This window comes from Clytia hemisphaerica, unplaced genomic scaffold (assembly GCF_902728285.1).
Source record: "Clytia hemisphaerica strain Z4C2 unplaced genomic scaffold, Clytia hemisphaerica genome assembly, whole genome shotgun sequence".
Lineage (NCBI taxonomy): Eukaryota > Metazoa > Cnidaria > Hydrozoa > Leptothecata > Clytiidae > Clytia > Clytia hemisphaerica.
Genome location: NW_027104091.1, coordinates 58,336 through 69,567, shown reverse-complemented (window position 1 = coordinate 69,567; position 11,232 = coordinate 58,336).

Below are 11,232 nucleotides of genomic sequence, written 5' to 3'. Positions count from 1 at the left end.
TGAGCGAGACATACGTTCTCTGATTACGCAATTTTCATATTGACATTTTCGAGGCATTTTGATGTAACTGTCGGAAATTCCACCTCCTCGCGTTGTTGCTATGCAACACTTTTTGGGATGTAAACAAAACGCGATATTGCGGTTTTCAGGCAAAAATACTTACAAAAAACCCAAAATATTGATGCCAAAAGAGCCTCCAAATCAACTGAAGAACCGCCAAAGTTGTTGTTTTTCTCTTTCTTATAGCTTCTGCTAGCATCTTGAATGAAAGCTTTGTTTTGTTTGTTTTTTTCAAATTCAGTGTATTTTTAGGAACATATAAACAAGCCAGATATAAGCAAATGAGTTCTTGTTTTACGCTGGAACTTTTAGCGCTACTCGCGCTACATTTTATGTTTATCTCCCAATTTCAAAGGATCCATTTTAGCGCGATTGTTTTTGTGGAATTTCCGATGAAGTGTATTTCCAAAATTCTGAAGAAGAAAAGGTTGATTTCCACATTTCCGAAATACCATATGCCCCCACTATATATACCACACGAAATCTCATGAAACCCGCCAACTTAATTTTGAGTTTGGCAAATCCCCACCAAGATTAGTGTCACTATTAGTGTCATTTTTTTCACACTTTTCTCTTTGACTTTGATCTTTTATTGGTTTCTCTTGTTGATTTCTTGAGTCATAAATGACTTGCGCATCATTTCTTGAAATGGAAACACACAGTATTTACCAAGCTGTTTGTTAGAGAGCGGTGTTCATCCAATCAGAATATTTTTATTACATTTGTCTTACAACAGTAAAAATGCTTACCTTTCAAGACCTTTACTAAATCCAACCAGTCTAGATGTTGATCATTGACTCAATCCAGTGAAATATGTATAAAATTTGGCTTGCACCATAAGTTTTTTTTCAGCTGATCACAGCAAAAAAGGAAAAGTCTGCTCGTTCGTTCTGCTTGAAATTTGTTGAAATCGAAAGTTGATGATTTTTTTATCTGCAAGTGTCTACCATCTTTATCTGATATTCTTGATATTCATGATGTAATCTTTGCGTTTTTTATTAAGGGGGGGGGGGAGGAGTAAATTAAAAATTACGTACTTACCTACCAGGGCTCGTACCAGGGGGTATACTATAGCCATTTGCGTACGCTTGCGTACAGGGGGAGGGGGTACTCGATGTTTGACATTTTAGTACGTACGTACCATATGGACGGCCCCTATGAAACGGTAGTCTGAATCGCATCAGACACCTCTACAAAACCCCAGGTAGTATAGGAGCACGAATCCGTTATGCCAGCAGCCTATTGAAAACGGAGGCTTTACTAGGGCGGGTGCCTGGAATTCCCAAGTTATTTTTTCCGAGAAATTTTGCATATGACGTCATAATTTCAGTTTTGTGACGTCCTTATGACGTCATCACAAAAATAAAACTCGAAATTTTTTTGAACTTTTCGAGGTACTTGTGTAAATATTTAGGGTCATAGGTTCTCAAGGTCAGGTTTTATGATTTCATTGTAAATCATGACATAAAACCAAGCTAAAATCCCTTAAAACTCAAATTTTTAAAATTGTGATGACTTCTGAACTATTGATCCAATCATATTCAAATTTTGACAGGTGATAGGTATTAACAATCACAGGAAAATTTTTTTGATTCCCTAGGCTATGGAAATGTATATTTCCAGATCTGGAAATCTAGATTTTTCCCTAACCTGGTTTAATCAAATCTTCTATTCTGGTTGATTCAATGTTTTATTTTATTTTTCATTTTCTTCTGAGAAATGGATGCAAAATTTAGTGTCTACAAAAAAATTCACATTAACAAGGAAAAGGTTTGTCAAATTGTCGATAATTTTTTTATGAGCTTATGAACAAGGAATCCTTCAGAGAGGTAAATATACCTGTTCCTATGAATATTTATGGCTACTAACAAAAATCAACTCGAAAAAAATAAGAACTGAAATAATACATGAAAACACTTATTAAACAAAAAAAGTAAGAACAGAAGAAAAGTATAGGGTCCATTTTTCAAACTTCAGCGGCACACCCCTTATCGGTCGGCAAGGGTAGTACCCCTCCCCCTCCCGGGGAAGAAACAAATTAGAAGGGTTTTCTTGTCCTCAAATTACACACTCAAATCATGGTGATTACCATTGTCATTCTTTTGTGTTCTTTTACCAAAACTTTAAATTGTTTATGGCAGACTTCATCCATTTAATTAAATTGCTTTTTTATTCCTGTAGATTCTTCTTCGTGACCAGCATAAAATGGATTCAACTCAATATAATCCCAAATAATACCAGATTTCCATGACTTGTTCTCAACATCCAAAAATTGGGAGAAGACTTTATTTGTATTACTCTTCAAAACAATTGGTTCATCCATTACCAAATCAAACCAACCAGACGCTTTATCATGATTTTGGAAGGAACAACCGACAGGAAAACCGTCAAAAACTTCTCCATCATCTAAATACTTTTTAATTTTTGCCCAATCACCTGATTTGAATCGAACTTCATTATCACAAGTAGGTGAATCTTTATTATTTTTCCATGAGGTTCTGAATTTCACTAACTTATCATCTCCATAATAACTTGGCCAACGAAAGTTTTCACCAAATTTCATTCTCATAATATATTTATATCGACCAGGGTTGACATTTTTGAAAGTATGTTTGATCTCTAGCCAAAAGAATGATGTAAGCCTCAAAACGTCATGTTCCAGCAAAGTATCCTGTTCTTTCGAAAAATATGATGGGTTATCATAATGTGGAAAGAAATCAACATCCGCACATGATATTCGAACACGATCATTGTATAGCTTAGCCAATTTGTAACTTAGCAAAGGTGATTCAAATGTTGTCAATTGATTTTTTAGCTTGATTTCTTTTGGTGAAAGATAATGTGTTCTTTCAAAAAATTCATGATTCTTTAATTTCTTGGTTTCACAAAATTTGTAAATGTTGCCTTTCATTTCTTGGCAAGTGAGAGCAAAAGCAAAAAGATCATTTGGGTGCAAAAAACCAAACATATGAAATAAATCATCTTCATTTAGTGTTCCAATTGTAGAGCTTTCCATTTTCCTGTTATATGTTTAGTTTCAGTGACTTGATTTTTCAATGTTTCCTGATTAATGAAAAAGAGAGAATTTAGGTTTGAAATATCAAGATTGACCAGATTTAATCTTTGTTCATTCTTAGGAAAGTAAAGGTGACTTTAGGCCTGACCTGATCAGTCGAACTTGTCAAGCCAATGGAACCAATGAATCTAATCAAACTCTCACAATTTTTGAAGCAATAGGAGTTCAATTAGTTTGGTCATTTAAAAAAAGTTCGAATAGTTTGATGATATCCAATCCTCACCTCTACCTTCAGGTAGGACAAGATAACCATCCAACAGGTCCCGGACTTATGGATTATCTACCCATATATTTGTCTATACAGAATGAAGTCTGTAGCCCCTTTGTTGCAATTCGCCTGTGGCCGCGTGGTGATATACTACACCCCAACAAAACCACCCTGGTGATGCCGTTGAAAAGGATACAGTAAAAGTATGTAATCCCTGTACCAAAAGTAATTTCCCAATTTATATTCCGAATCTGGATTTGAACAGAAGCTTATATTTGTTGGAGCGTGCGGCGCAAACTTCTTAAACAAAATTGGGTTATCGAACTGATCGCACTGTAATCCATTGATTGAACATATTCAGAGATCCACTTAGGAATCAAAAGTTCCTATACTATATATACCTTGAAGCTTTTGAATTAGGTTGTGTCCCATTAATATCACCCCAAAAACAAATAATCAAAACAGATCAAAAAAGTTATATTTAGGTTATAATGCAATATATTATAAAAAGTACATTTCCAATCTTTATCAAATCTGGGCCAAAGATACATCAGCAAAAGTTGGTATTTTTTGATTTTTGCATTTTCAGTATATACAGTCAAATATCAATATTTGAGCTATTACGAAAAAAATTGCTATTTTTGAGGAATTTTTGCCGTACAATTAGTTTCGTTTTTAACATATTAGCAATGGACACTCCATGCATAGTTACAGGGAGAAAGAGAAAGAATCGAAATATAGAATTACAAAAAGATTCACACCGTCATATTCTGCATTTTAAAAACCACCTTCTCTATGTTGGGTTTTTTTCTCTGTGATTTGTAGACTTTAATTATCGTAATACAAAGTAAAGAAAAACCCTGGAAATCTTTAGGGTTTTGGGATTAGTAGAATACTTAAACATACTATTGTTTTCTTACCAGGTTTTTATCCGATCAGAATTCACATTCAGAAACTTTCGACCAATCAGAATTTAGCCTTGACACAGGAAATAATCAGAGAACTGCACAGAAAATAATCCAATCAGAATCTCGAAGTTGGAGACTTTCAACCAATCAGAATTTGTCAGCTTGGTAAACACCGTGTGTTTTGTTTTTGATACAAATAAGCTCTCACATTCTTTTTATGCCCCCCGAAAGCTGACAATTAGGCTAGGCTAGACTTACCTCTTTTCTCTTTTCTATTTCCAATAGACCAATTCACTGTGATGTCATTATGTTTTGGTTTGTCTTGTTTACAGTAGTCTAGCAAAGTTGCATTGAAAAACAGAATAATGAAGACAAATGCCCCCAATCTTGCCCCCAATTTTTGTCTCTTTTACCTTTCAGTTAGGGAAACCATCCAGGATCCTGCCATTCTATAAGCCAGCAAAAACTAAATGACATTAGTAAACTTAAGTTCTTACCATTTTCCATTGAAAACAATCAAAAACATTACTACTTCCCAAAGCCGGAGACCAGAATAAATGATCTTCCTTGATGAGGGCGCCCTTTTGGATCTATTGTTAACTCATTTAAAATGGTGGACAGAGTTGCGGAATGATGAAAGCACCCGCCGCTTTCAGGGTGGTAACGCCAAAATGCCCAATATGATCAGCCAACAGTTTGTTTTTGTGCAAGTTACACCATGCACTCCAACATAGAAAAAAGTTCATTAAGAAAAATTGTAAATGAAAAAAATTATAAACCTCATCTGGTGGGATTGTGAGTTTAAAATTTAGTAAGTCATCCGGGTCTGGAAAATCTGTAGTACATGATCTTGGTAGAAAAAGCTCAGACAGATCTAAAAAGAGATAAATATTTCAAAGTCATTTTTATATGCATCCAGAGAAAGCAAAGAATCCATAAATATTTTCTAAGAGCTGCTAAGAGCAGAAAATGAAAAGTTTTGCAAAATATGCAGTGTCACTTTGACAAAAACATCATATCCATTTGGTATTCAAAAATGAAGTGTTTTACTATGCCTCAACTTGGCCAACCTCAAAACTCCAAAATGGCGAAAGCGCGAACAACATTTCACAATTATAAGAACATCTTATGTGCCTAAAAAATTCTATTAGATTTTTAGAGCTCCATTGAAGATGAAGAAGTAGAAAGATAAAAAATGCGCTGGTTAATTTTGTTTAAATAGGTGTGTTAACTATCATTGTTGAAAGTTGGAGAAATTTCTACTGACGCAGAGATTTTTTACAGCCAATTAAAGGCACAGTCTCCTTTATACTTATATACAATGTTTGCTAAATCTTCTAGGCAAAAAACGGTAAAAAAAGACGCAAACGTAATTTCTTTAAGAGTGAGGATGATTTATTTGATTGCGGCCGTGTACAGGAACTCGCCAAACGTTCCTACCTGCCTTTGTTTTCAAGCTGAAAATCTAAAACAAAAATGAGACTTAGCGAGATCACAAAAACACATTCCAAAATACAGAAGGAATTTTGCCCAATACACCTCATCGGACAGTTACATCAATATGCCTTCTTACCTGTCTTTAAAAATATAAATAAAAGCAATCACGGAAAAGGACTCGAAAAAAAAAGACATAAGTGTGAGAACAGAGTAATCAAACTCGTTAGAAAAAGTACCATTAGAAGTCATAAAAAATCAACTTGAATAAATGCAATCGAAATTCCAGAGAACTTCATAATTCCCCAAACAACATTACATTACTATGTTAAACTCCCATCACATAAATTTTAGAGTAGACTACACTCGCCACCGAAGAGGTTTATTTGGAAAGGGTAATTATATTTTATTGTTCGCTTCTTTTTTAAAGATTCGCCGGGTTGGAAAAGTATGAATTTCTTTGTATATATTTTACCTACCCCAAATATTTAGGAGGCTGAGTTTTAAACGAATTGTCAAGTTGAAACGAACGATAAATGTATCAAGGTCTGTTTTATTTACCCCCTGGTGACTTAACAAAAGAGACTTAACTCGATGTTACAATCCAATTATTGAAAGTTTGTCTTGGCCTTTTTATAATGAGCGAGACATACGTTCTCTGATTACGCAATTTTCATATTGACATTTTCGAGGCATTTTGATGTAACTGTCGGAAATTCCACCTCCTCGCGTTGTTGCTATGCAACACTTTTTGGGATGTAAACAAAACGCGATATTGCGGTTTTCAGGCAAAAATACTTACAAAAAACCCAAAATATTGATGCCAAAAGAGCCTCCAAATCAACTGAAGAACCGCCAAAGTTGTTGTTTTTCTCTTTCTTATAGCTTCTGCTAGCATCTTGAATGAAAGCTTTGTTTTGTTTGTTTTTTTCAAATTCAGTGTATTTTTAGGAACATATAAACAAGCCAGATATAAGCAAATGAGTTCTTGTTTTACGCTGGAACTTTTAGCGCTACTCGCGCTACATTTTATGTTTATCTCCCAATTTCAAAGGATCCATTTTAGCGCGATTGTTTTTGTGGAATTTCCGATGAAGTGTATTTCCAAAATTCTGAAGAAGAAAAGGTTGATTTCCACATTTCCGAAATACCATATGCCCCACTATATATACCACACGAAATCTCATGAAACCCGCCACTTAATTTTGAGTTTGGCAAATCCCCACCAAGATTAGTGTCACTATTAGTGTCATTTTTTTCACACTTTTCTCTTTGACTTTGATCTTTTATTGGTTTCTCTTGTTGATTTCTTGAGTCATAAATGACTTGCGCATCATTTCTTGAAATGGAAACACACAGTATTTACCAAGCTGTTTGTTAGAGAGCGGTGTTCATCCAATCAGAATATTTTTATTACATTTGTCTTACAACAGTAAAAATGCTTACCTTTCAAGACCTTTACTAAATCCAACCAGTCTAGATGTTGATCATTGACTCAATCCAGTGAAATATGTATAAAATTTGGCTTGCACCATAAGTTTTTTTTCAGCTGATCACAGCAAAAAAGGAAAAGTCTGCTCGTTCGTTCTGCTTGAAATTTGTTGAAATCGAAAGTTGATGATTTTTTTATCTGCAAGTGTCTACCATCTTTATCTGATATTCTTGATATTCATGATGTAATCTTTGCGTTTTTTATTAAGGGGGGGGGAGGAGTAAATTAAAAATTACGTACTTACCTACCAGGGCTCGTACCAGGGGGTATACTATAGCCATTTGCGTACGCTTGCGTACAGGGGGAGGGGGTACTCGATGTTTGACATTTTAGTACGTACGTACCATATGGACGGCCCCTATGAAACGGTAGTCTGAATCGCATCAGACACCTCTACAAAACCCCAGGTAGTATAGGAGCACGAATCCGTTATGCCAGCAGCCTATTGAAAACGGAGGCTTTACTAGGGCGGGTGCCTGGAATTCCCAAGTTATTTTTTCCGAGAAATTTTGCATATGACGTCATAATTTCAGTTTTGTGACGTCCTTATGACGTCATCACAAAAATAAAACTCGAAATTTTTTTGAACTTTTCGAGGTACTTGTGTAAATATTTAGGGTCATAGGTTCTCAAGGTCAGGTTTTATGATTTCATTGTAAATCATGACATAAAACCAAGCTAAAATCGCTTAAAACTCAAATTTTTAAAATTGTGATGACTTCTGAACTATTGATCCAATCATATTCAAATTTTGACAGGTGATAGGTATTAACAATCACAGGAAAATTTTTTTGATTCCCTAGGCTATGGAAATGTATATTTCCAGATCTGGAAATCTAGATTTTTCCCTAACCAATCCCTAACTAGGGAAGGTGCAACAGCTCCCTAGTTATGGAAATTAAATTTCCCGATCTTATGACTACCTAGGGATGTTAAATTTCCCTATTATTGAAAAGTGCTTTTCTTGAGCGAACCCCAATATAACCCCATAGGGTTACCCATATTCACGAATCAAATCCTGATTTATAGAAAGCTGGTAAAATAATTAAATGTATTCGATCATTCTGTGAGCATTGGTTCGATAGCTCTCATTCGTTCTGACATGTACTTGCGCTACTTTGAGAATCCCGGCACTTTTGTCACAACAGTGGAACTGCACTAGAGAGCCAACTTAATGACCTCAAACCCGTCTCACCGATCCATTGCGAACGAATGAGGCCGCCCTGGCGGGACGCCTCACCTTTAGCGTTGTGTTACACACTGATCGAATACACCCTTATAATGGTTTGCTTTACATACGACTCGAACACTTCTGAGTGAAAAATCACTTGTGGTTTTTTCTCACGCATGCGTAATACAAGTTAGGGAAATCAATTTTCCCTAACCTAAAAAATAATTTCCCGAACTTAGGCTCTAATTTCTGACAGTTTAAAATTTTTGATTGAATTGTCTTATTTGAAGGTTTGAAAAATAAATTCTGATTTAATTAATTGTTTAAAGGATACACTCAAATTAAAGAGTTTGGGAAATCGACATTTTATTTCCCTAATTCAAGAAATCACATTTCCCGATCCAGATAAAGAATAGAATAAAGCAAGCAAGGTCACAATTCGTGATATTTCCTTTCCCTAGCTTGTAGGAAGTAATCATTTCCAAAACTCGTGATCTCTCTTTTCCCGACTCATCCATAATCAGTTTGGAAAAACTTGGGATTTTTAATTTCCCGATGCAATTCTGAATGGGTAACTAGAATGTTAAAAATATTAGTTTTCCACATGTGGAAATCTGTTTTCACTAACACATTGGTAATACACTGCCAGCATGGGAAAATAGGTTTCCCTAGTTTCCTTACTTTCCCGAACTTAAAATTCTAGACTAATGTGATCGAATAAAAAACCACATCTGAAAATGAACAATCCCTAGGCTAGGGAATCAATAATTTTTTCCTGTGAATGTGATTTAAAAAAAAATAAAAAAAAATTAAAAATTTTACTCATTTTCAGCATATACTTTAACAAAAAATCTTAATGGGAACCTTTTATCTTTCCGAATCTTTAAACAGAATCTCAATATCTCATTTGCTTCGACTATGAGAGACATTTTTGACAACCATATATTTTTGCTTTTTCCCGACAGGTGGAAATTTTGTGATGACGTCATCGCTTTTTGGATGACACCATCAAATTTTTTTTTCTTCATGTTTGTGTCATGATGGAGAACATTTGTGCCAATTTTTATGGGCAAAGCTCTTCTAAATCAATAATAATCGAGGGTGGTATATTCTACCCCCCCCCCACTGGGAGCTACAAAAATCAAAAAAGGTTGGGGTTAATAGGGTTAAGTATAGTACTGCTAGGGGTGAAATTTGGCCAACTTTTTCAAACCGTTACATCAGATTTGCCCAAAGGAATTGCTTCATTTTTCAATCGACCAATGTTTTACAAAAACGTTAAAACGTTTCCCCTCATGTCACGCGAAAGGTGGAGACCGGCCAAATTTTGATTAAGTAATTATCAAAATCCAAGGTCAGATTTTATTTGTTCCTGGAATTGAATACCATTGAAAACCATTGCATTGCAGGGTAATTTTGTAAAGTCAAATTTTTTACGTATTGTTTTGAGAAGTCCCCCTCTGAGAGGGGAACTCGTATTAGCCCACACTAGGGTATTGTATGGCGTCAATCAGTAACGTAAATAGGGCCTGGGATGCACGGGGACGAGGTTGCTGAGCGAAGCTTTCGAACGTTTTTCATTACCCGCCTCGAAGGGAAGATATAAGAGAAGTTGAATTTAAACCACAGCCCTGCATTTGGCCACAAACTATAGGGTGTAAAATGCGGATAGAGATTCTATTGTTTCAAGCTTAAAAAATCTAATGGGGATGGTTTTAGAGCGTATATTTTGCATTGAATTTCAAATGTGGATGAAATCAAATTTGATTGACAAACGTAAATTTCCAAGTGGGGCTGACATTGTAGGGTATTTTTCCAACTGGGGACGAAATTTCGATCAAATTTTAATCAAATTCGGAGCAGGGGTGGGATACAGGGAGAACTTGAATAACAAGTGATCATTTGTATTAGAGTAATACTTTTCAAATGAATAAATGTGTCCATAAAAATAATATACCTCAGAATTTCCATTAGTTGAAAAGTTTTTCTAGTCTTTTACTCGAGCCTCCATAACATAATTTATCTCCTTGATTTTGGAGTTATGAAGAGTAGAGTATATTTACAATTTATATGAAATGATAATTTAATCAATACAAAAATATTTTACTACAATCAACACTTCCTTATTCGAACACCTATCATTCGAACTACTGTCAACTCTCTCTAATTCGAACCTCTATAATTCGAGTCTCTTTGTAATTCGAACTAGAACAGTGGTCCTCTCACCAGAAAGTGGGTTGAGTTACTTTCTATAATTCGAATCTCTCTATAATTCGAAAGAAAAGTCTTAGTCCCTTGAAGCTCGAATTAGAGAGAGACAACTGTAAAACCGAGTAGTTCAGGTAATAACGGAAATTACTTAACACCCGGGGGGGGGGGTACTAGGGCAAGATGGGTTACGGGGATGCTCCGCTGGTCAGGGTACCTTTTTTAACCTCCACGAGTCCCAGGTAGGGTCGCAAAAACACCAAAATAGAAAAATCAGTCCCTCGTAGGGTGCCTTTTTTTGGAAAATTTGGGGAAAAAGTAGAAAATTTGAGAAAATTTTTGAATTTCAGTCCCATTCAGGGTCACTTTTTTCGCAAATTTCGAGTCCCACGTAGGGTCCATTTTTCGAACCACAGGGGAGCACCCCCGTCGGTCGACAAGGGTAGTACCCCCCCCCCGGGACTTAACACTTTTGTTATATTACTCTAATTCAATAACTTCCTTCGAAACAGTAAAGGCCAGTAAAAGATTTCAAAATACGACTTTCTAGTTGAGGAGACCAATATTTAGGTCGAATTACAAAGAAATTTGAATATAATGTTATCTCATTCCCAGCTGGCACACAACATTGTTTCAACGTTTATTTAACGTTCCCAACGTTCATATAACGTTAGA